The 22,903-nt window shown below is 46.9% G+C and overlaps 1 long non-coding RNA gene across 2 annotated transcripts in view; it reads left to right on the top strand.

Moving 5' to 3' along the window:
* Positions 1 to 22,903, top strand: part of LOC144825279 (uncharacterized) — a 79,599-nt gene that overhangs the window by 10,505 nt on the left and 46,191 nt on the right. For both annotated transcript variants that reach the window (XR_013609375.1, XR_013609376.1), the window contains exon 2: positions 2,045 to 2,114. This is a non-coding gene — a long non-coding RNA (uncharacterized LOC144825279). The remainder of the gene's footprint in view (positions 1 to 2,044; positions 2,115 to 22,903) is intronic.

The following is a 22,903-nucleotide window of genomic DNA, read 5'->3' on the forward strand; positions in this document are numbered from 1 at the left end:
CTAAGCTTGGCCGTGTTTAATGTAGATCTGAGCAGCTCTGCAACAGTACAATTTGCTTTGTCCATATGAATGTTAAAATCTCCTACCACAATAAATTGAGGGTGGAGGAGGGAGCACTGAACAATCGTATCCAGCAGAGCGAGTAAATTGGGATCCTCACCGCTTGGAGGGCGATAAATCACTAATCCTGCTAACGATAGCTGTGGGCTCACCTGAAAACAGAAGTGAAGGCCCTCAATTCCCTGAATTATGGTAGGGGCAGAGGATGTCAGTATTAGCTGCTCTTTGAAAATAATGGCTACACCTCCACCTCTTTTTGCACCTGGGCGGTTGGCGAGACATATTTTAAATCCTAGAGGGACTGCTATTGCAATGGCGGTCATGTTATCCTCCTTGATCCAGGTTTCTGTTAAAAACAGAACGTCCCACTCCTGCTCTTCTAGTAGTAACCATACATTGTCTGCATGTTTAACTAGGGATCTGCAGTTCAGATACAGATATGGATCCAAAAATCATTTGAGCAATTTTCCAGGGTGTCCGTCTATGGGGAAATGTCTTGGCTGTAAGGAGCTAGGGCACCTTCAGGTGGTGTGCAGTAGCAACAAAAGCACTGTCTGCATTAACAATGTGGATCTGTTACTACAGTCTTGCACGGATTCAATTAACAATGTTGTATTAACTATTGAATGTAACACCATTGTACATCAGTTAAAGATCCCACATGTGATGCGATTATTGATAATGTGTTACTACAAGACATGTAGGACTCAGGTTTGCCAATTACCATTTTACATGATACTACATTTCACAACAATTGGGGTTCAAACACATCATTCACACTCCCTGACATCTGTCCCAAAGCTTTTGGTGAGAAACCCATTGATCTTTTAGGTTTCTTCATGGGTAAAGTTCAGTGTATGGGAAGAGAAACATAAACCAAAATGTACGTTGCCAGCAAAGAAAAAGTCATCATTGGTTGCGAAGACCTTGCCAAGATGGGTTTATATATTGTTCCTGGTTCCAGAACTCCTGTAGTTGTGTTTGAGCTACCTACAAGTTCTGTGTGTAGTGTAGATCCATCGACATGATTCTGAGTAGGCATAAAGATCTATTTCTGCAGAGAGTGGTACAGTAAAGGGTTTTGTACATCACATCATGCTTAAGCCCAATGCTCAACTGTGTGAACATAAAGTTCCTTTGTCAGTCAGAGGGGATCTCAAACAGATATTAAGAGATTTGTGTAACCAAGGAGTCATTCAACGTGTAGAAACGTCCCAATGGGTCACCCCGATTGCGTTTGCAACTTAAAAAATCAGGCGATATCAGGTTGTGTGCCGACTTACGCACATTAAATTTCAATATTTTGATTGTCACCCCTGCATAGAATTCACGAGATGTTGGCTAACTAATGCAATGCCAAATGGTTCTCAGTTAATGACTTGAGATCGGCATACCACCAAATTCCACTGGACAAAGAGTCTCAAGAACTAACAGCTTTTGCCATCCCATTCTGTGCTGACAAGTACTTGAGACTTCCGCTTGGGTTGGCATCAGCCACCAGTGTTTTCCAAAGCTCATGAATGTTTTGTTTGTTAATCCTAAAAGGGTACAAGCATACCAGGATGACATTCTGGTCTTTGCAGAATCAATAGACTAACACAATGGAATTCTTTATAAGGTCTTGTCCATTTTCACATTCTCACATTCTTCTTCGCATGACAAACAGGAAATACAAATGCAAGTTTGTCACCAAGTCATTGGATTACCTGGGTCATACCATCTCTGACTCTGGAATTAAGCCCAAGTTCTCCTTGGTCAAAGCTATCAAAGATGCTAGTGCATTCACTGTTCGTGATGCTCTGCTTTCCTTTTTAGGTCCCGCAGAGTATTACGCTCGGTTTGCCTCAGGATATGCCGCTGTTGTAGAACCTCTCAGATCTCTTTTACACAAGGGGCAGAAGTTTATTTGGAATGAGGAAATGCAGGCTACTTTTGACAAACTGAAGGATTTGATTGTAATTGAACCTGCTCTTTTGGCTTTCAGGGATGATTGCACCCCCCTCACCACTGTTGGCGCCAGTCTCCGTGGTCTAGGAGTAGTTTTAAGCCAGAGGGTAAGTGACAAAGAATAAATTGTTGCATTTGCTTCCAGGTCTCCCAGGAAATATGAACAACAATACAGTACCATTGGGCGAGAGTCCCTGGCGTCTGCTTGAGCAGTTCGGAAATGTAAAATGTATGTCTCGAGACATCGATTTGATTTACACACTGACCACAAGCCCCATCTTCACTAAGGGGATTCATAATAATGTGTTGGTTTCTAAGCTGCATTAATATACATTTAGCATAAGCCATGTGGGAGGTGAAAAATATTTTCTAGCTGATTGCCTGAATTGTATACCTCTACCTGATCTTGATAAAGATCTTGAAATGGAAGATGATGTGTGTATTGTGCATGTGGATGCTGTACAGGCCCAACTAGATGGTGACTCTACATTTTCAGAAGAGGACTGGAAGAGTGCCTTCCAGGGGGATGAAATTCTTAAGCACATCAATACGTACATAATCCAGGGTTGTCCTGAAATAAGATGCTTACAAGGTGATTTGAAGAACTATACTCAGGTGGCTGGGGAACTTTCTTAAGTCAACGGTTTGGTCCTATGGGGGATTTACCAATTCCTCTTTTCAGGTTACATGATTCCATTATTTCTAATGCACATCAAGGGCAATTGAGTACCACCAAGACTTGCATGTGTATTAAGCAACATTATTGGTGGCCTGCTCTGGAGAGCCAAATTAAACACATGATCGACAAATACCCAGAATGTCTCCTCTCGGACAAGTATTGGAAGGTAAGCAAGATGCCCTTGCATCCCATGCCTTATCCTGAAGCACCTTGGCACAAATTGGGCTTGGATTTTTCAGGTCCATTTGTTTCACTTCCTGAAGAGATAAGGTATGTGGTTTTGTTAGTTGACTACTACTTTAAGTGGTTGTACTTATATTGTGTTAATTCTCCTTCATCAGAAGTGGCAGTCAAATTCCTGGAGCAAGAGTTTGCCATTGAAGGGGCCCCTATATCTCTGGTGACCGGCAATGGTTCAGAATTCGTTTCTAGCCAGATGTGTATATTTTTGAGAAAACATGATGTCAAGCATTTAAGAGGGCTTTGAATTCACCAACATCTAATGGCCTGGGGCAAAGGGGGGATAAAGCCATGAAGGAAAGGGTGCAAATGTCTCTCACAGCTGAAATTAAAGTTAAACAATGTCACGATCAGTATATAACATATAGAGAGGCAACAAAATAAAGTTTAAAGCATCAATGCACACAAACAGAAAGTATCAGAGTATAACACGTTACCTCACTTAACCGCTGGAGTTACCCCTTTTTCACTGTTCAGTGGTTATGTTTGCAACGTGGCTTAAATTACATGTTACCAAAGAAATGGGGATAACTCCACCTTGGAGGGACAGGTTAGAGCAAGGGTGTTAGACCTGTCGGCCCTTTGGGTGGTCCCTCCTACTATTTATTTATTTTGTCCCTTTTTGCCTCCTAGTATTTTTCATTTTTATGTTCACTGGAAATTTTTGGGTGTTGTCCTAGGGGTTAGGTGCTTCCTTGTCCCTATAATTTTTTTAGGCATAGGTGTCCCTTATAATGGTGGAAATTTAGTCACACAAAATGGTGGCTGGTAACTGCCACAACTGATTACCTCAGGAACTGGCACCATAGGAGAGTATGGGAAAAGCTCCAGAACCTTCCAGCTGGTTCTGGTAGCCTGAGGTCAGCCTATATAAGGGTCAGAACCAGGGCGCCCATTTTAGAAGTGACCAGAAAATGTGGGGCGGAATTGGTGAGGAGTAAGGCGACTTGGTGAGGAGGAACGTGCACTGTGAGGGGATAGATCGACCTGTGGGCTGGCTGCCCTTCTGTTTTGATGTGATCCCTTCTTGTCGACCAAACCCTGCCACTGTGGTGACTCCACTAGCATCAAAATATACCCCCCTTCTTGACTGTGCATGCCCAGTAGGAGTTAAGGAGTGAGGAGAAGTTAAATCCGAAGGGATAACGAACACCGTGGTGTAACCAGACCTCCCCTAATATTGTCGGAAGAGAACTAGTTGGCAGAGCTTAGAGACCAACTCGTTGCTGGCACGCTGAGTGAGAGAATCGAGGACCGGACCCTGGTTACGAAGAGTAAGACTCATCGAGCAGAGGTCACGTATCACCAGCTGTCATCTCTTCTGTGGGGAAGTGCCCCCCCCCCATCTCCTGACTGCGGATTCCTTCTGTTGAGGTGCGGGCGCGGAGAGCAGCCGGAAGGTAGCAGGGGCTTCCGGAGCTCTGGAGACGAGGCTCTGGTGACGTTGGAAGAGGCGTCGAGACGCCAGAAGAGGCCGGCCGGAGGCGGAGCTCATCGGGGGTGGAGTCAGTGTGAGGAAGCCCGCGGAAGACGGCTGAAAGCCTCTACGTTCCAGCGGGGTGAAGAACGTCTAACTCCCGTCTCAAGAGAAGAGGGAAGCGTGGTAATCCAAACATCAGCGGAGCCGTTCCGTGATTGGTAGCGTAGCACGGGCGGTGACTGGGTCTCGAAGTCAACCCATCTTTACGAAGTAAGCAGGGAAGGGGAGGGTGGCAGGAACAAACGTGATTGGGCCTTAATTGGTGGCAAGCTGGAGAACTAGGCCGTATTTACAGGCTTGGGACGACAGAAACCAGATCATTAACTTTGCGAGCAATACTCCCTAAGTACTGGACTGGTTCATTCCAATGATTATTTGAGCAAGAGTGTCTTTTGTGGAAAAGAATATACCACATCATTGTTCAGTCCACAGCCATTGGAGATCAGGGCAATAGGGCTGAGGCAAGAGACAAATAAGACAGAACTCAGAGAATAGATCGGAGGGGAACCCCCAGGGCATGGCTGTGTTCTCATGAGCTACAGGTCCTTCACTACAAGAGAAGAGTAAAATATATGGCTAAAGTAAATGTATAGATAACCTGCCTGTTTTCTTTTAATCATACAGCTGCTTGAGTCATTCTTCATGTGTACCAGTGGGGAAAGGTTTGCCGAATTGTTGTGACTTCTAGCAATTTGTTGTCCTTGAGTTCCCTTGGGTAAAGTACCTGTCAATTTCCACTTATAAAAACGTTAATTTGGATATTCATCTTATCTGAACTGTAAGTTTAATGTCAAAAAGCAAAGGTATAAGGCTAATTACTGAGAAGCTTTCTTCTGAACAAAACAATATTAAGAATGCAATTGAAACCTCACAGATGTCAATAAGTAAATGGAGTGATATTGATTGAATTGAATTTTGAACCTTGCTAAGAGATATAGAGATACTGAAGAAACTTTTATAAAGCAAACCGTATTTTTCTAATCTGGTGTAGAGCCATTCTTTTTCTGGTGGATGGACGCTGAGTTACTGTTCATGGTGTGATGCAAACTGTACACAATTTGCCTCTGAGTTAGTCTTCCTACTCTGTGACAGGCTACCCCATGTGGACTGGTGACCCTAGGTCTAACATAATTGGTGATCAGTGGTGGGATTAGAGATTGTGTTTGCATCCACTTAATAGTAACGCAGTGTGTACCACAGGCCTACACCTGGAGTTTTCTCCTAGCGGACTCCCTTATTACCGTTTTGTTTTTCCAAATTCTTTCCTGGTGGTGGGTGGAGGTAGCTTTTAATTATCGCCTTTCTTGTCTTCTTCCAAGTGACTGACAGAGACCCTGTTGGCAAGATGGAATTTGAATTGGAAGAGTTGGAGACCTACACTGTGGCCCAACTCAGGGAATTTTGCCAAAGTAAGGGAGTGTTTTTCAAGCATGGTGCTAAAAAGGGAGAACTCCAAACCAGCTTGAGAGCTTGGGTGGCAGCTCATCCAGATGGGAGGGAGGAGGAGGAAGAGGGGGATCGGGACACTGTCATCGGAGTGGATGGACTGTACCAACCTGAAGAGGGGAACCTACTAACAGGTCCTAGGACACTTTCAAGGGAGGGCAGTAGTGTCTCTGTAAGGAGCTTGACCGAAGCCGAATTAGCTGACCGGAGAGAGAAAAGACAGTTGAAGTGGGAGCTAGCTAGGTTGGAAAAGGAGAGGGAGGAAAAGAGGATGGCTCATGAGTTGAGTCTCAGAGAGTTAGACCTCAAGGCCCTGCAAATAGGGACTCCCAGTACTCCTGTTGGTGGCAGCGAATCCAAAGACCTAACCAGGGAACCCAGACCCTATTTGCCCAAGGACGTAGTCGCCAGCTACAGCACAGGGGATGACATTGCAAAGTGGCTGGCTGCCTATGAGGTCTCCTTAAGAGCCCATGGGATATTGGAAAAACACTGGGGGGGTGGCTTGTATAAATACATGCCTCCTGCAGGAAGGGATACACTTTTGGCTCTAGAGCAGGGAGAGCAGACCCACTACCCCACCATGAAAGTGGCGCTGATAAAAAAGTTTGGGCTGACTCCAGAAAAATACCGACAGAAATTTAGGAACAGCCACAAACTGGGCACACAGACTTGGGTGGATTTTCTGGACTGTGCAAAGAAGGCTCTGGAGGGGTGGGTGCAAGGCAGCGAGGTGGGGGACTACGAGGGGTTGTATGATCTTATCCTCAAGGAGCACCTACTCGAGAAATGTTTTCCCGAGCTGCGACAACACCTGGTGGTTAGCAAGCTGACCAGCCCCCGGAAGCTTGCTGAGGAGGCGGACATCTGGGCTAGTACCCGGGTGTCCTCAAAGGGGACTGGAGGGGATTCCCAAAGGACCGGACAGGGCGCTCCCCAGAAGAAAGAGGGGGGAGATAAAAAGAGGGAGTTCTCAAAAGGCCCTCAAAACAGTTTCCAGGGGAAGGGAACAGGATTCATTCCCAAGGCTAACCCGCCAAGACCCCCTCATCCTGACCATAGTCAGCAGCCAAGGGTTGTCCGCTGCTATGAGTGTGGTGGGGTTGGGCACTATAAAGGAGATGTTAAGTGCCCAAAGAGACCTCCCCCTCCCACTGGAGGAAAAACCTCGGGAGTAGCTAGTGTAGTGCTCAGGGAGGAGTTGCCCTTAGATAAGGGGGGGGAGTGGGCGGGAGTCACTTTAGTGTCCCTGGGAGATCGGGAGATGGTTCCTAAGATCCAGGTGCCCTTGAATACTACCAAGTATGGGCAGTGGGTCACCATCAATGGCCAAAGAGGGGAAGCTCTGAGAGACACTGGAGCCAGTATGACTATGGTAAGAAGTCATCTGGTGTCTCCAGAGCAGGTGATTCCACATGTACTCCACCCCGCCGCGATGGCTGACGGCAGAATGGGTCACTACCCGGTGGCCAAGGTTCCATTTGAGTGGGAAGGGGTTGCAGGTTTACTTCGAGTTGCCGTAAGCCCTGCCATGCCAGTAGATTGTCTGTTGGGGAATGATATGGAGCACAATGCTTGGAAGGAGGTGGAATACCAGACTCATTCTGAGATGCTGGGTACACCTGACTGGGCCTGTGCCAGCACAAGGTCCGCGACTACCCGGAGGGGGAGTTCGCTTGGGCTGGAGCCTGAAACACAGGCACAGCCAGCTGCCAGAAAGGGAAAGATTCAGGGACAGGAGAAGCCTGCCTCGGCATCCACGCCCCGTGAGACGGATAGGCCACCTGCGATGGTGGGCCAGGAGTCCGCGGAGAGGGATGTTGTCTCCCTGGAGAACCTACCTATCCCTGCCGAGTGGCATCTGGAAGGTGGGTCTACCAGGGAGGAGTTTTGTAAGGGCCAGAAGGAGTGCCCTACCCTTGAGGGACTGAGGCGACAGGCTGAAGCCCAGGCAGCAGGGAACGTTACTGGGAACTACCACATTTACTGGGAGGATGGACTTCTCTACAGTGAACCTAAGGCACCAGTGCACGGTTCGTCACGGGCCTTGGTTGTCCCTCAACGTTACCGAGCCTTTCTTTTAGAACTGGCTCATGAGATACCCTTGGCAGGACACTTGGGTCAGGACAAGACCTTTGCCCGGCTTGTCCCCCACTTTTATTGGCCTCAAATGAGGGTGGCGTCCGACACTTACTGTCGGACTTGTGTGTCTTGCCAAGCAAGTGGGAAAACAGGAGTGAAGCTGAAAGCTCCCCTGGAACCACTTCCTGTCGTTAGCACCCCCTTTGAAAGGGTGGGCATCGACATCGTGGGGCCATTGGATCCACCAACTTCAGCTGGTCACAGGTTTATCCTGGTTCTGGTGGATCACGCCACACGGTACCCAGAGGCAATTCTTCTGAGGACCATTACTGCGCCTGCAGTGGCAAGGGCCCTGATGGGGATCTTTACCCGAGTGGGTTTCCCCAAGGAAGTTGTGTCCGACAGGGGGACCAACTTCATGTCAGCTTACATGCGGGCTATGTGGAAGGAGTGTGGGGTTACCTACCGGTTCACCACTCCTTACCACCCACAGACCAAGGGTCTAGTGGAAAGGTTCAACAAAACCTTGAAAGGCATGATCAGAAGTCTGCCTGAGAGCCTGCGGAGGAAATGGGACGTTCTCCTACCCTGTCTGTTGTTTTCCTACAGGGAAGTACCACAGAAGGGAGTGGGCTTCAGCCTCTTCGAGCTTCTGTATGGGTACCCTGTGCGTGGACCTCTCAGCCTGGTGAAAGACGGATGGGAAAAGACTCCCAGGAAGCTTCCCCAGGATGTGGTGAGCTATATGCTGGCCTTCCGGAGCCAAATGGCTAAGTTGTGGAAGCAAGCTTCTGACAACTTGGAAGCCAGCCAAGCAGTGATGAAGGAGTGGTATGACCACAATGCTCACCCTGTGGAGTTGGAGCCTGGCCAGAAAGTGTGGGTGATGGAACCTGGAGAGTTGAGCGCTCTACAGGATCGCTGGACAGGCCCCTTTGAGGTGATTGAGAAGAAGGGCAAGGCCACCTACTTAGTGGATCTTAAGACCCCCAGGCAGTCCCATCGGGTGCTCCATGCCGATCGCCTCAAACCCCACCATGAGAGGCCCGAGGTCATCTTGATGATGGTGACTGATGGAGCAGAGGAAGAGGAAAGTGAACCTCTCCCTGATCTATTTTCGTCTCAGGAAAAGGATGGGTCGGTGGAGGGAGTGATTCTCTCCCCATCCCTAACTCCTGAACAGCGTAGGGACTGCCGCCAGGTCCTGGAGCTATATTCCTCGCTGTTCTCCCTTGTCCCGGGAAGGACCCACCTGTGTACCCATGATGTGGACACAGGAGACAGCCCACCTGTGAAGTCTAAGATCTACCGGCTGTCAGACAAGGTGAAGGCCAGCATCCACAGTGAAGTCACTAAGATGCTGGAGCTAGGAGTAATTGAACCTTCAAGTAGCCCCTGGTCCAGTCCGGTGGTTCTGGTACCAAAAGCTGCCCCACCGGGCACCACTCCAGCACTAAGGTTCTGTGTGGATTACCGGGGACTGAATTCAGTGACCAAAACTGTTGCCCATCCGATCCCTAGGGCGGATGAACTCATTGACCGGCTGGGAGCTGCCCAATACTTGAGTACCTTTGACCTCACTTCATGGTACTGGCAGATCTCCCTTACAGATGGAGCCAAGGAAAGGTCAGCCTTCTCCACGCCTGCGGGCCACTACCAGTTCTGTGTAATGCCCTTTGGGCTCAAGAACGCTCCTGCCACCTTTCAGCGGCTGGTGAACGAGGTCCTCTCCGGGATGGAGGCCTTCTCCGCTGCTTATCTGGATGACATTGCTGTCTTCAGCAGCAGCTGGGAGGACCATTTGTGTCATCTACAAGCTGTTCTCCAGGCCCTGAAACAGGCTGGCTTGACAATCAAGGCTAGTAAATGTCAGATCGGGCAGGGGTCGGTGGTGTACCTAGGCCACTTGGTGAGCAGGGGAACGGTGCAGCCCTTCCAGGCGAAGATTGAGGCTATCATGGCCTGGGAGCCCCCCAAGACACAAACTGAGGTCCGAGCTTTCCTGGGCCTCACCGGTTACTACCGTCGCTTTGTGAAGGGGTATGGCACCATTGTGGCACCCCTAACTGAACTCACCTCCAAAAAGCAACCCCGACGGGTAGTCTGGACAGAGGCTTGTCAGCAAGCCTTTGACACCTTAAAACAAGCAATGTGTGCGGCTCCAGTCCTGAGAGCTCCGGATTTTTCGAAGGAATTCATTGTCCAAACAGACGCATCAGAACATGGCATTGGGGCAGTGTTATCGCAACTCAATGAAGAGGGTCTGGATCAACCTGTTGTCTTCCTGTCCAGGAGACTGCTTCCCTGGGAACAGAGGTGGAGTGCAATTGAGCGGGAAGCCTTTGCAGTGGTATGGGCTCTGAAGAAGTTGCGGCCATACCTGTTTGGCTCACACTTCCTGGTTCAGACCGACCACCGACCTCTTCGTTGGCTGATGCAAATGAAGGGAGAGAATCCCAAGTTGTTGAGATGGTCTATCTCCCTACAGGGAATAGACTTCCGGGTGGAACATCGGCCTGGAGTGGACCACGCCAATGCAGACAGTCTCTCTAGGTATTTCCGCCTTAGTGATGAGAACTCCCAAGGGGTTGGGTAGCTCTCCCCACTTTCAGCTGGGGGGGATGCGTGTTAGACCTGTCGGCCCTTTGGGTGGTCCCTCCTACTATTTATTTATTTTGTCCCTTTTTGCCTCCAAGTATTTTTCACTTTTCACTGGAAATTTTTGGGTGTTGTCCTAGGGGTTAGGTTCTTCCTTGTCCCTATAATTTTTTTAGGCCTAGGTGTCCCTTATAATGGTGGAAATTTAGTCACACAAAATGGTGGCTGGTAACTGCCACAACTGATTACCTCAGGAACTGGCGCCATAAGAGAGTATGGGAAAAGCTCCAGAACCTTCCAGCTGGTTCTGGTAGCCTGAGGTCAGCCTATATAAGGGTCAGAACCAGGGCGGGCATTTTAGAAGTGACCAGAGAGTGTGGGGCGGAATTGGTGAGGAGTAAGGCGACTTGGTGAGGAGGAACGTGCACTGTGAGGGGATAGATCGACCTGTGGGCTGGCTGCCCTTCTGTTTTGATGGGACCCCTTCCTGTCGACCAAACCCTGCCACCGTGGTGACTCCACTAGCATCAAAATATACCCCCCCTTCTTGACTCTGCATGCCCAGTAGGAGTTAAGGAGTGAGGAGAAGTTAAATCCGAAGGGATAACGAACACCGTGGTGTAACCAGACCTCCCCTAATACTGTCGGAAGAGAACTAGTTGGCAGAGCTTAGAGACCAACTCGTTGCTGGCACGCTGAGTGAGAGAATCGAGGACCAGACCCTGGTTACGAAGAGTAAGACTCACCGAGCGGAGGTCACGTCCCACCAGCTGTCATCTCTTCTGTGGGGAAGTGCCCCCCCCCCCCCATCTCCTGACTGCGGATTCCTTCTGTTGAGGTGCGGGCGCGGAGAGCAGCCGGAGGGTAGTAGGGGCTTCTGGAGCTCTGGAGATGAGGCTCCGGTGACGTCGGACGAGGCGTCGAGACGCCAGAAGAGGCCGGCCGGAGGCGGAGCTCATCGGGGGTGGAGTCGGTGTGAGGAAGCCTGCGGAAGACGGCTGAAAGCCTCTACGTTCCAGCAGGGTGAAAAACGTCTAATTCCCGTCTCAAGAGAAGAGGGAAGCGTGGTAATCCAAACATCAGCGGAGCCGTTCCGTGATTGGTAGCGTAGCACGGGCGGTGACTGGGTCTCGAAGTCAACCCATCTTTACGAAGTAAGCAGGGATGGGGAGGGCGGCAGGAACAAACGTGATTGGGCCTTAATTGGTGGCAAGCTGGAGAACTAGGCCGTAATTTACAGGCTTGGGACGACAGAAACCTGATCATTAACTTTGTCCAGTACTGGACTGGTTCATTCCAATGATTATTTGAGCAAGAGTGTCTTTGTGGAAAAGAATATACCAGATCATTGTTCAGTCCACAGCCATTGGAGATCAGGGCAATAGGGCTGAGGCAAGAGACACATAAGACAGAACTCAGAGAATATATCGGAGGGGAACCCCTAAGGCATGGCTGTGTTCTCATGAGATACAGGTCCTTCACTACAAGAGAAGAGTAAAATATATGGCTAAAGTAAATGTATAGATAACCTGCCTGTTTTCTTTTAATCATACAGCTGCTTGAGTCATTCTTCATGTGTACCAGTGGGGAAAGGTTTGCCGAATTGTTGTGACTTCTAGCAATTTGTTGTCCTTGAGTTCCCTTGGGTAAAGTACCTGTCAATTTCCACTTATAAAAACATTAATTTGGATATTCATCTTATCTGAACTGTAAGTTTAATGTCAAAAAGCAAAGGTATAAGGATAATTACTGAGAAGCTTTCTTCTGAACAAAACAATATTAAGAATGCAATTTGAAACCTCACAGATCTCAATAAGTAAATGGAGTGATATTGATTGAATTGAATTTTGAACCTTGCTAAGAGATATAGAGATACTGAAGAAACTTTTATAAAGCAAACCATATTTTTCTAATCTGGTGTAGAGTCATTCTTTTTCTGGTGGATGGACGCTGAGTTACTGTTCATGGTGTGATGCAAACTGTACACAATTTGCCTCTGAGTTAGTCTTCCTACTCTGTGCCAGGCTACTCCCATGTGGACTGGTGACCCCAGGTCTAAAAAAGGGTTTTGGAAAAACAATTAAGTATGAAATTACATTTTGATAAGAGAAGTAACATTGAACCTTATTTTGCTGTTGGAGATCAAGTTTTACTAAAAAAAACAGGTATGATAAAGTAAGGGGAGTCAAGTGTTTTCTCTCCAGCAGGAATTTCCAGAATTGGAAAGAGATCAGTTGTGGTACAAAATAAAGGTTGGTGGAACAAACAGAGTTTGGTGAAATTTACACCACAGCAAGCAAGTATCATTAACTGCAGAAAGGTTCTACACATGTTTCTGATTGGACAAAATGGGTACAGCCTGTCAAGGAAAGGAGGGAGAACAGACCTGTTTACAAAATTGATGTTAAGAGCACAAGAGGCCTTTTTACAAGATGCTGCTTCTCCTTTCAGTGCTGTTGCTTTTAGGTCACATGTTGTTAGGAGATCTTGTAAATTTAATTATTATGTAATGTATTAATGTTTTAGTAACCATTATTCCAGTTTTTCCCTATGCTATTTTCCTATTCATTATTTTGGGGGGGAGGTGATGTAATATGATGCATTGTGCTAGGCAACGTCTGGTGCAGCTATTGTGACTTGTTATATGCTCGAGCTGCACCTTCACTGCTTGTTGTAGTTCAACTGTTATGTTACTGTTGGACTAACGGCAAACGGAACGGTGGATGAGAATTCCAGTGAACGAGTTCAGTTCATCCTTGGGTCCGAGCCAGCCAGTTGCTACCTGTCATGGGTGATCATCTTTGGAATAAATCGTCACTCTGTCTTTGAATATTTCATTTACTACAGACTGGCAATTAGAAATCAATTGTTGCAGAAAGATCAGAGAGAGTACTGTGGGCTCTATTTCCAGCCAATGTCAGTTGTAGGTTTTCCCTTGCCTATTTATGAATGTATTTTGCTGTTTTGTAGAGTGCTAAGTGTCACCTGAGCTTTTGTCTACAACCTGGCTATTGAACAGGTTGGAAGTTGAGTTGAATGAGAGAGTGTATTTCATTTGCTGGGGTCATGTTCCTCACAATAGGAGTGGAGCGTCTTAGTGTGGGTGTCTTCAAGGTGAAGGATGAGTACCAGCTTAAGAAGAAGCTACATGCCTTAAGTGCTTTAAGAATCTAGGCAATTGCTGTAAGGAGTTTCTCCTTGCCGTTCTGCCGTGCGGGGTGTCTTCCGTAACAGATTTCCATGTACGCCTTATACTTTCCAGCCAGCGAGGACGCAATGACCTCCTCCCTTAGCACCATTGTTGCATCTTGCATTTGTCGGATCTTCTGACCGCGATACAGATTATGGGGCAACTCTCTCTGCATGTTGGCTTTAAACACCGCGTCCAGCAGAATATCTGTATGGTTTTTCAACATATAGAGGTTTATATTAGGAATTATGCTTATGGTGTTTTTTACATACACATATCATTTTCCCGTTAAAATTGTTGTCCGAATCCAAGAATTCTTTTTGGAATGATCTCACGTCCTAATCTCCACTATAAAAGGGGCCTCCATTGTAGGTCCAGTTGTGTCGTAAATGTACCTGAATCATTACTCATTCACTGGATTCTTGTTCTCTCTGCTTCCTGTTGTTATTCCCAAGCTCATCGCTGTTGCTTTGCCTGGTCAGCTAGATGGTTTTTACTGGTCTCCAGTTTTTTCTCCTTCTTGCTGGATTACTTTCTGGAGCATTTCTGGACTTCTTGTTTAATTCTGGTGTCTGGCCCTGCCTCCGAAGATCAAAGGACTTTCCTTCGAATGAGGAAGATATTCAAAGCATCTCCCAAAAGAGCTGCGCTTTACAGGTTGCAATGCCAATGCCTTCAAAAAATGGATCAGGTCCAAGAAGCATGCCAAACTTAAGAATTTCTGGAGGTGGTTAACAACTTAACGCTGCAAGTCCAAAACCTGAACACAGAAAATGCTTTGCTCAGTGGATCACTAGCCATTTTACAACATGGCACTCTGGATCCCCTTCTGGTTGCTCTAAAGGGGGTGAAATATGATAACAATCAAAAGAAGTAAAAGGCATTTTAAGATACCTGCCAGGTTCATTTTACCTTGAAACCCAACATCTATGCTTCCGACAGATCTAAGGTGGGATTTATTATCAGTAATACCACCGGTAATGCCTTGGCCTAGGCTATATCATTAATTTGAATAGGACAACTTGCCTTGAGAAATTTAAAAAAATGTTCGACCACCAAGATACCAGGATCTCCACCCAAGAAGATATCCTGGAGATTTGCCAAAATGTATTTTCATTCTTACATCTTGAAATTCAAAGACCAAGCAAGGGAATTACATTGTGCTGAATCTACCCTTTTCTTTCTTTTCTGAGACGGTCTTATTGGATAAGACAATGCATGGACACACAAGAGTTGCAAGACCACTGTCCCGCCACGAACTCATCCACTTAACCATACAGTTCGATAGGTGCTTTTAGGAAAAATGCTTAGAACGCTGGAAATAAGCCTCATCTAAATCCAACGATAGACCACCTTTTAAGGTTACACATAAGCCTCCTGAGCCGGAAGATGCGCCCATGCAAGTCGGTTTCACTAAAGATTCTTTAACTGAGGAAGAGAGTAAGTAAGTCTTTATTGTATAGTTACTTAAAATCATTACAAAAGAAGGTCAGCAATGCAACATTAAAAATCAAATAAATAACTGCAACATTAAAAATCAAATAAATAACTTCAAATATTACAGGGTAAACCCGACCATTTAAAACCCGAAGGCTGATAATTAATGTTTAGGGCCAAGCTATGTACAAGAGACAGTGGTGCACAAGACTGGACCATGTTCTATTGTATCGATTCTTAAAAATAAATAAATAATGTGCAACATTTTAGGAAAAGCTGTGAGACCGCGTCTTACCTGGATATACAGTGCGTGCTCAAAGTGGGCTCAGTTGATGTGTGAGATAGAGCTATAAAACATAACACCAATCGTTTAGGGGCCCAAGGGAATTTAACGACCAAGCTATGACACATTCCCTACTTAACTCAACTACCAACGAGTGTCACAGGGTCTACAATAAGTGTGTATATATAAGAAACTGGACAGGGCACCTATCACTCCCCACTGGTGTGTCTGTATCTGATAACTACCCTCCGAATAAACCTACTGAATGGTCAATTGGGGATACCCATCAGTCACCACACGGAACCGCCCTTCATCACTTAGGGTTCCTTCATGACCATTCAAAAAAGAGAGCCCCAACTTTCGCGGAGGAGGGCCAGGATGGTTAAAAGCCCTCTTTCGCTCAGACAGGTCTCTCAATGGTCTTTCTACTCTGTTGTGAGGATGTAGTGGAACAGAGTGACTGATGCTGCAGTGCCAATAAAGTGTAAAATGAAAAATGGTGTGAATTTAAAATTAGATGAGAAAGTACTGAAAATTATTTTATTCTGTTGCTACTCACTCTTCCAATGTTAAAAAGTAGGCAGTGACAGTTTTAAACACATAACTGTTCAGATGAAGTACGAGGTCAACATGTTTCAGTGGTGAACAACCTTTACAACGCAACTTTTACAACGTAGTGCCTTTACAACGCGGTATTTACTACGCAAACCATTACAACGCATTGCGCTGGGGGGCGCTCTAGGATAGGGAATAGATTTAATTTACTATCAAACACCTTCCCTACTATCCACGGGGACTGGAGTTGGAATAGTAAATTAAACTATTCACTATCCAGCACCCCAAAGCGCTATGCGTTGTAAAGGCATGCGTTGTAAATACCGCGTTGTAAAGGCATGCGTGGTAAAAGCATGCGTTGTAATGTCATACATCCATAACGCCTGGCTTAGACGCCGACTGGCTTAGACGCCGGCCAAGAAGTACCGACGGACAGAGCGGTGCTTCACTCTGCTCCTGAGCCGCTGCCAGGTGGGGTGAGGTCCTTACCTGTCATGAGTCCGTGGAATCCACGACTCCAGTAACAGGAGACGACGTGGACACCTAGAAAATCCAGGTGACCTCTTTCCTTGTTTCCCTATCACTACATTTATGATTTATCACATTTATCACTTTCTGCAGTAGCACCAGATACATAGGTCCTGAAGAAAGCAAGGACTGGCTTAGACGCCGGCCAAGAAGTACCGACGGACAGAGCGGTGCTTCACTCTGCTCCTGAGCCGCTGCCAGGTGGGGTGAGGTCCTTACCTGTCATGAGTCCGTGGAATACACGACTCCAGTAACAGGAGATGACGTGGACACCTAGAAAATCCAGGTGACCTCTTTCCTTGTTTCCCTATCACTACATTTATGATTTATCACATTTATCACGTTCTGCAGTAGCACCAGATACATAGGTCCTGAAGAAAGCAAGGACATAATGTGCCTTAGAATTGCTGAAACATGTTGACCTCGTACTTCATCTGAACAGTTCTGTGTTTAAAACTGTCACTGCCTACTTTTTAACATTGGAAGAGTGAGTAGCAACAGAATAAAATAATTTTCAGTACTTTCTCATCCAATTTTAAATTCACACCATTTTTAATTTCACACTTTATTGGCACTGCAGCATCAGTCACTCTGTTCCACTACATCCTCACAACAGAGTAGAAAGACCATTGAGAGACCTGTCTGAGCGAAAGAGGGCTTTTAACCATCCTGGCCCTCCTCCGCGAAAGTTGGGTGCTCTCTTTCTTGAATGGTCATGAAGGAACCCCAAGTGATGAAGGGCGGTTCCGTGTGGTGACTGATGGATATCCCCAATTGACCATTCAGTAGGTTTATTCGGAGGGTAGTTATCAGATACAGACACACCAGTGGGGAGTGATAGGTGCCCTGTCCAGTTTCTTATATACACACACTTATTGTAGACCCTGTGACACTCGTTGGTAGTTGAGATAGAGCTATACCTTGCCATGACCGTTTTCAGTGGGCGTGCAGAATGGCATAAAGCAACTCCCTCCTGGCGCCCCCCTCTCCCCACCCCCGACTCCCGAAGTGAGGGCTCTGACAGTATTGCAGAGCACAGTCGGAAATAAAGGATTAATAATCAAAATAAATAATTTCAAACATTGCATTGGAAAACCGGACATTTAAAATTGAGAGGGTGTCAACCTGACTACATCTGGAATTGAAAGTCATGCATAAATCCCTAGTGCGCATGATTGGGCCATGCTCTATTGCGTCGAGTCTCGAGGAGTGAATGGTGTACTATTTTTTGAGCAAGGTTAAAAACCATGCATAATTATCTGAGCATGCATGAGACCATAAAGCGCTAGGTAGGTGTGCAAGGTGTCATAAGACAACCCCCCTGGAGAGGGCTCCACCAATGTTTAACTGTTGCATGCTGGCTCATAGAATGCCCAACCATCGTAACTGTCAGTAAGATGCATCATGTCCTGTAGTTAAAATTTTGAAAGATAAAATTCGGTTGCATCAGATAATGCCCGTAATAAGGCTTCACATGAAGTTGCTGTGGGTATGCGGGATGTTTTAGCCCTCAGCTTGCAAGAGAATTGCAGGATTCTTCCAGCTTCAGCGGAGAACCTGCCAATCCATGAAAGTTCTATTGGGACGGTGGCTGTGTAGATATGTGTCAGGGCCTATTTGCAAGTTCTCGTTCCATTTTGCAAAAAAAGGTTCTGAGGTACACTCGGCTCTGATGTGACAAGGCAGGACATCAGCAGACAATATGCACAGCTGATTCAGTGTGATATTGGCACAGGCTGCCCTCTTCTTCACCTGCAGAGACGTTTTTGCGATGGCCCCAATAGTCCCTTATGGGAAGGGTTAAAAGCCTGGTCTGCTATGTATTCTGTGTGGCTTGCCTTCCCAGTGCTGTTTTCAGGTATGGTTGGCACATGATGACTTCATGGGATTGGGCAAGACCCTCTGCACCCTGAGTATTCCTAATTTGTTCAATGTCCTGCTCCCTTGAAGAGCTCTTGCCTTGTGCATTTAACAATCTTTTTAAGCTGTTCATTGTTAGCAATGGATTTGTTATGATTTCTAAGGGCAGGCCGAATGCTTCTCCGGCGCTAGCCAGGTACCTTGCACAGCTGCTCTTTGTATCTCGGAAAATAACCTTCAGTGCATCCCTCATTGATTCTGATTCCACTCTGGAAACACGATAATAGTATTTGACCAGGTCTTTTTTACATTCAACGTCCATGGTTACTATATTGAATTCAAGCTGGATCAATGTGCACCCGTTGTTTCTGGGAGCTTAAATATCTTTCTAAAAGCAGGCGTGTGATGATGCTCCAGAGTTTCAGTGAGCATGCCTGGGAAAGCAAGGTGTCCTTAACTTATTGTTAGTATTAATTTCACCTTCAGAACTCATCGGATTCCCCCTGCGGAGTGACTTTGAAGATTGCAGTGTAGTTTACATAGTGCATATGTAGTCTTGGCTGCCTTACCTGCCAATAAATTGGTCTGTAGGGTTAGTTTGCCTGTATCTGCGAACTAAACGCCCAGGTAATTATATTTGTTGGCAGTGCTTATCCCTAATGGACCAAGTTGCTATTCCAGCTGGTATTTCTTTGGTTTATGGCCAAATACCAGACCTTCGTTCTCGTGCTGCTTGCCTGCAGAATATTCTTTGTATTGTTCAGATGTAACGTATCCAGAGCCCTCTTCATGCCGGTTCTGGTTTGGTACAGTTGCACAATACAGTTGCACCAAGTCATCTGCATACTGCATATTAGGGAGTCTAAAGAGGCCTAATTTAGGTGGGAAGATGTTTCCTTTCAGTAGTGCCTCACCTAGATCTGCAGTATATAAGTTAAACAAAGTGGGAGCAATCACGCATCCCTGTTTTAGCCCCTTGTTCGTGTGGGTTTTTGTGGTTGCGTGTGTCTGTGTGAGCTTGGTTTAGACCTATGTACCAGTATACAGTGCAGTGATGGCCGAGAAAAGATTCTTCGGTATTCCCCACTTTGCAAGCTTAGACCAGAGAGTGTTGCAGTCATTGCCATCAAAGCAGCGCTGTAGCCAATTAGTACGGGGACTCCATTCGTCTGAATACCCTTCAGAATTGTTATGGTATGCCTTTCGGTTATGGTTGTTTGTGGCTCCCTCAGATCTTTAAGACAATTGCCCACTGCTTCTGTTGGACCCGGCCTCATGGCGTGGTCCTACCCCTCCCGCATGGCGGGCCCAGGACGACATCGGCCCTCCACCCAGCATCGGGCAGCCCTTTTGCCCGACACTGCATGCCCCAACATTGCTGGTCCGGCCACCATCCCGGACCCCCACTACCGACCTGGCTCCATCGTGGGCCCCTCACGACCTAAGCACGAGGCCGCGCCCGACTCCATCTTGGGCCCACCACGTCACGACCACGTGGCCTCGGCCCCGGCCCTGGCCCCAGCGAAGCCCAGACATCGAGGCACCAAGATCCACCCAGGTGGTTGAGTGGCAACTCGACAGATCCCGGAGAAAAGGGAGTTTTGATGGCCCTCCAGCCGTCCCCGGACGCCTAGTATCGATCGCCCTCCGGCCTCCCTGGGCGCTGGCTCCACGCCCCTGCTGGGTGTCTGGACACCATCATCCCGGCCCCTCTGACCCCCAGGCGAGAGGGTCCAGACATCAAAGGACTCCAGTCCTATATCTGGGCCAGCCCCGGAGTAGGACGTCAGTTGTATCCTGGACTGGAAGCCCTGCTGACGCTGTCACGGCCGACACCAGAAGAACTCATTGCCTGTAACCTGAAGAGACCCTGAGAGCCTGCTGGCGCTGCCGCGGCCCACCTTTGCTGTACCATCTTAAGAGCCTGCTGGCGCTGCCGCGGCTGAACCATCTTGAGAGCCTGCTGGCGCTGCCGCGGCTGAACTATCTTGAGAGCCTGCTGGCGCTGCCGCGGCTGAACCATCTTGAGAGCCTGCTGGCGCTGCCGCGGCTGAACCATCTTGAGAGCCTGCTGGCGTTGCCACGGCCTCCTCTCCGTTAAGACCACCTGTCGAGTCCTGCTGGCGCTGCCGCGGCTCGACCTCTCGGGACCCCCGGCTCGAGGATTGAGAGCTGTGCGCAGGGTATCCCTTCCTGCATCCATACCGAGACTGTCCCGCTACCCTGTCCCTTTTACGAGACTCTACAGATCCCTCGATCTGCCTGTGTATACCGCTGAGACCCAGCAACCTTTATTCTTGATAAAGCCTAAGAACTTAACCTCTTGTGTGGTGTCCGTTTGTAGTGTTGTGGTTACCCTGCTGTACAATCCTAGGAGAGGACCCTCACCCAGGAGGCCTCTCGATAACGCTCGGCTACTTCTCGACGGAGGGGTGGACCTAGGGGTGGTCAGTCAGACCTCGTCTGCCTCCCCCAGGATCGCCTTTCTAACAGCTTCCATAATGAAACCTGAAATGTTATCTGAGTCGACGTAGAGCTTGTTGCGTATGCCACCCATTCATTTGCAGGTGCAGCATTCTCATTATGTGTTCTGCCAATGAGAATGTTGACATAGTCCCACAATTCCCTTGACTTGCTGTGCACTAGTAGGGAGTATATGTGTTTCCATTCCTCCTGTATATGTTTTTGTTTCAGCAGTATTTTTTTGTGTGATTTTCTGGTCGCTTTCAAGTTGCTTTCTGTTCATCCCCTCCTCTCTTTTCTGTGTAGGAGTTCAGCCTGGCGGCACCTCCTTTTGCTCTCTTTGAATTCTTTAGTATCAAAATGCAAGGTGGGCCTTCTTTTTATAGGCATACTTTTGTAGTTACCTTGCTTAAGTAAAGACAAAACGTTGAATAGCTCTTCCATTGTTACTGTCCAAGTTTTCTCAATTCATGATGTTTGTAAGTCTAGCTTCCCCAGTAGACATCAGTGGGCATGCAGCACCCCATTTGATTCTTTTTATGGATGGGCCAGCATTTTTGGGGAGTATTTGGCCAGCAGGAATGTATTTCCCATGCTTTGGGGCACTTATGTTCACCAGAATCGAAATTGGGTGATGGTCACTTTCAGCACTATGTTGGACTTTGTAGTTTATGCACGTCCTTAGGAGTTTCTTACTTAGGAAGATTTAGTCCAACATGGAGATGTTTTTGAAAGTAAGATCTGTTGTACCCTTTGCAGGCCCTGTTTTATCAGCAGATCCCAGCTCAAAGTCATTAATACAGGCTTCCAAGATCCACAGTCCCCTTGGCTCAACTTGGGCGACACAGATCTTGAATGTTGAAATCTCAGGCCTCTAGGCACTAATGCCCTGGATGCTCATAGAGGAACTCAGGTTGGTGATCATTGTGATGTTTGCTACTTTCACCTTCCTGTTTGGATTGGCTTACTACTATAATTGTAGTTGGTGTTCCTTCTATTGCTATACCATTTGTGCTAATGATCTGCACATCATATATGCAATTGCACCAATACATGAAGCTTACTTGCAGATCTAGTTTAACAAACACTGAATGGCCACCCATAGGTCTTCCAAACAAATTCCTCTTATGGGCCAGTGTGTGGATTGCCCGGAAGCCAGCGATGAAGCTGGGCCTTGTCAGCCATGTTTCCTGTAAGCATAGGATGTCGCCTGTTTGTAAAAATTCCATGGATTCGTTATTGGCTATTACAGAGTTGAGCCCTGCCACGTTCCAAATTATTATCCTGATCCTGGATTTTGTCACCTTCTCCCTTGTCCCCCTTGCGCTAGGAGTTTTGCATCCCCTTTGATTGCAGGGCTGTAGGTATGCAGGTTGTTCTCGTGAATTTTATGTTGTTAGTTCCTCTGTTTAGTGTATTTCTCCAAGGCCCTTTGTCAACTGGATTGTGATCTTACTTTCAGAAGTTTGGGAGTGACTGATTTAGTGACCCGTTATATGCTTTTCGGGGTTTGTCTTGGCCCTATGTGTTGTGATCTCTGTGATAAGATCTGGGCATATTTTTCTGTTGCAAAGTTGACTATACGTATGCCCCATTGCTAAAGTTTGGCTTTCTCTGCAATGATGTTATGTGTGCCCACTCCGTCAAGGTTGACTTACTTTGATTAATCCAAGGAAAGTTCTTGAAATGTACTGATGTTAGGTGCGCCAGTGTTAAGTAAGCAAGTGAAGTTATGCTCTTTAAGAGGAATACGAAGTTAAAATGCCACATGGACCTCTTTTTTCAAATTTGGGGTGAAAATGAAAGTAGCTGATATAAGTGCTTCAGTTTTTCTACTTTTTCTCCACTATCATTATGGCGTGAATGATCGCCATTCGTTATTTTTAATTCATGGGTCCATGTCTGATGTTTACTTGATCATAGTGCAACTTGTGTTATCTCAACTAGCCTGGTACTAATTTATTACATATACCTGTTTTCAAGAGGTACTGTCTCCCTTGCTGTAATTGTTTGTTGGGTGTTTATTATTATTTATTATTAAAGGGGTTTGTAAAG

The sequence above is a fragment of the Lissotriton helveticus genome, chromosome 3_1 (genome assembly GCF_964261635.1).
Source record: "Lissotriton helveticus chromosome 3_1, aLisHel1.1, whole genome shotgun sequence".
NCBI lineage: Eukaryota > Metazoa > Chordata > Amphibia > Caudata > Salamandridae > Lissotriton > Lissotriton helveticus.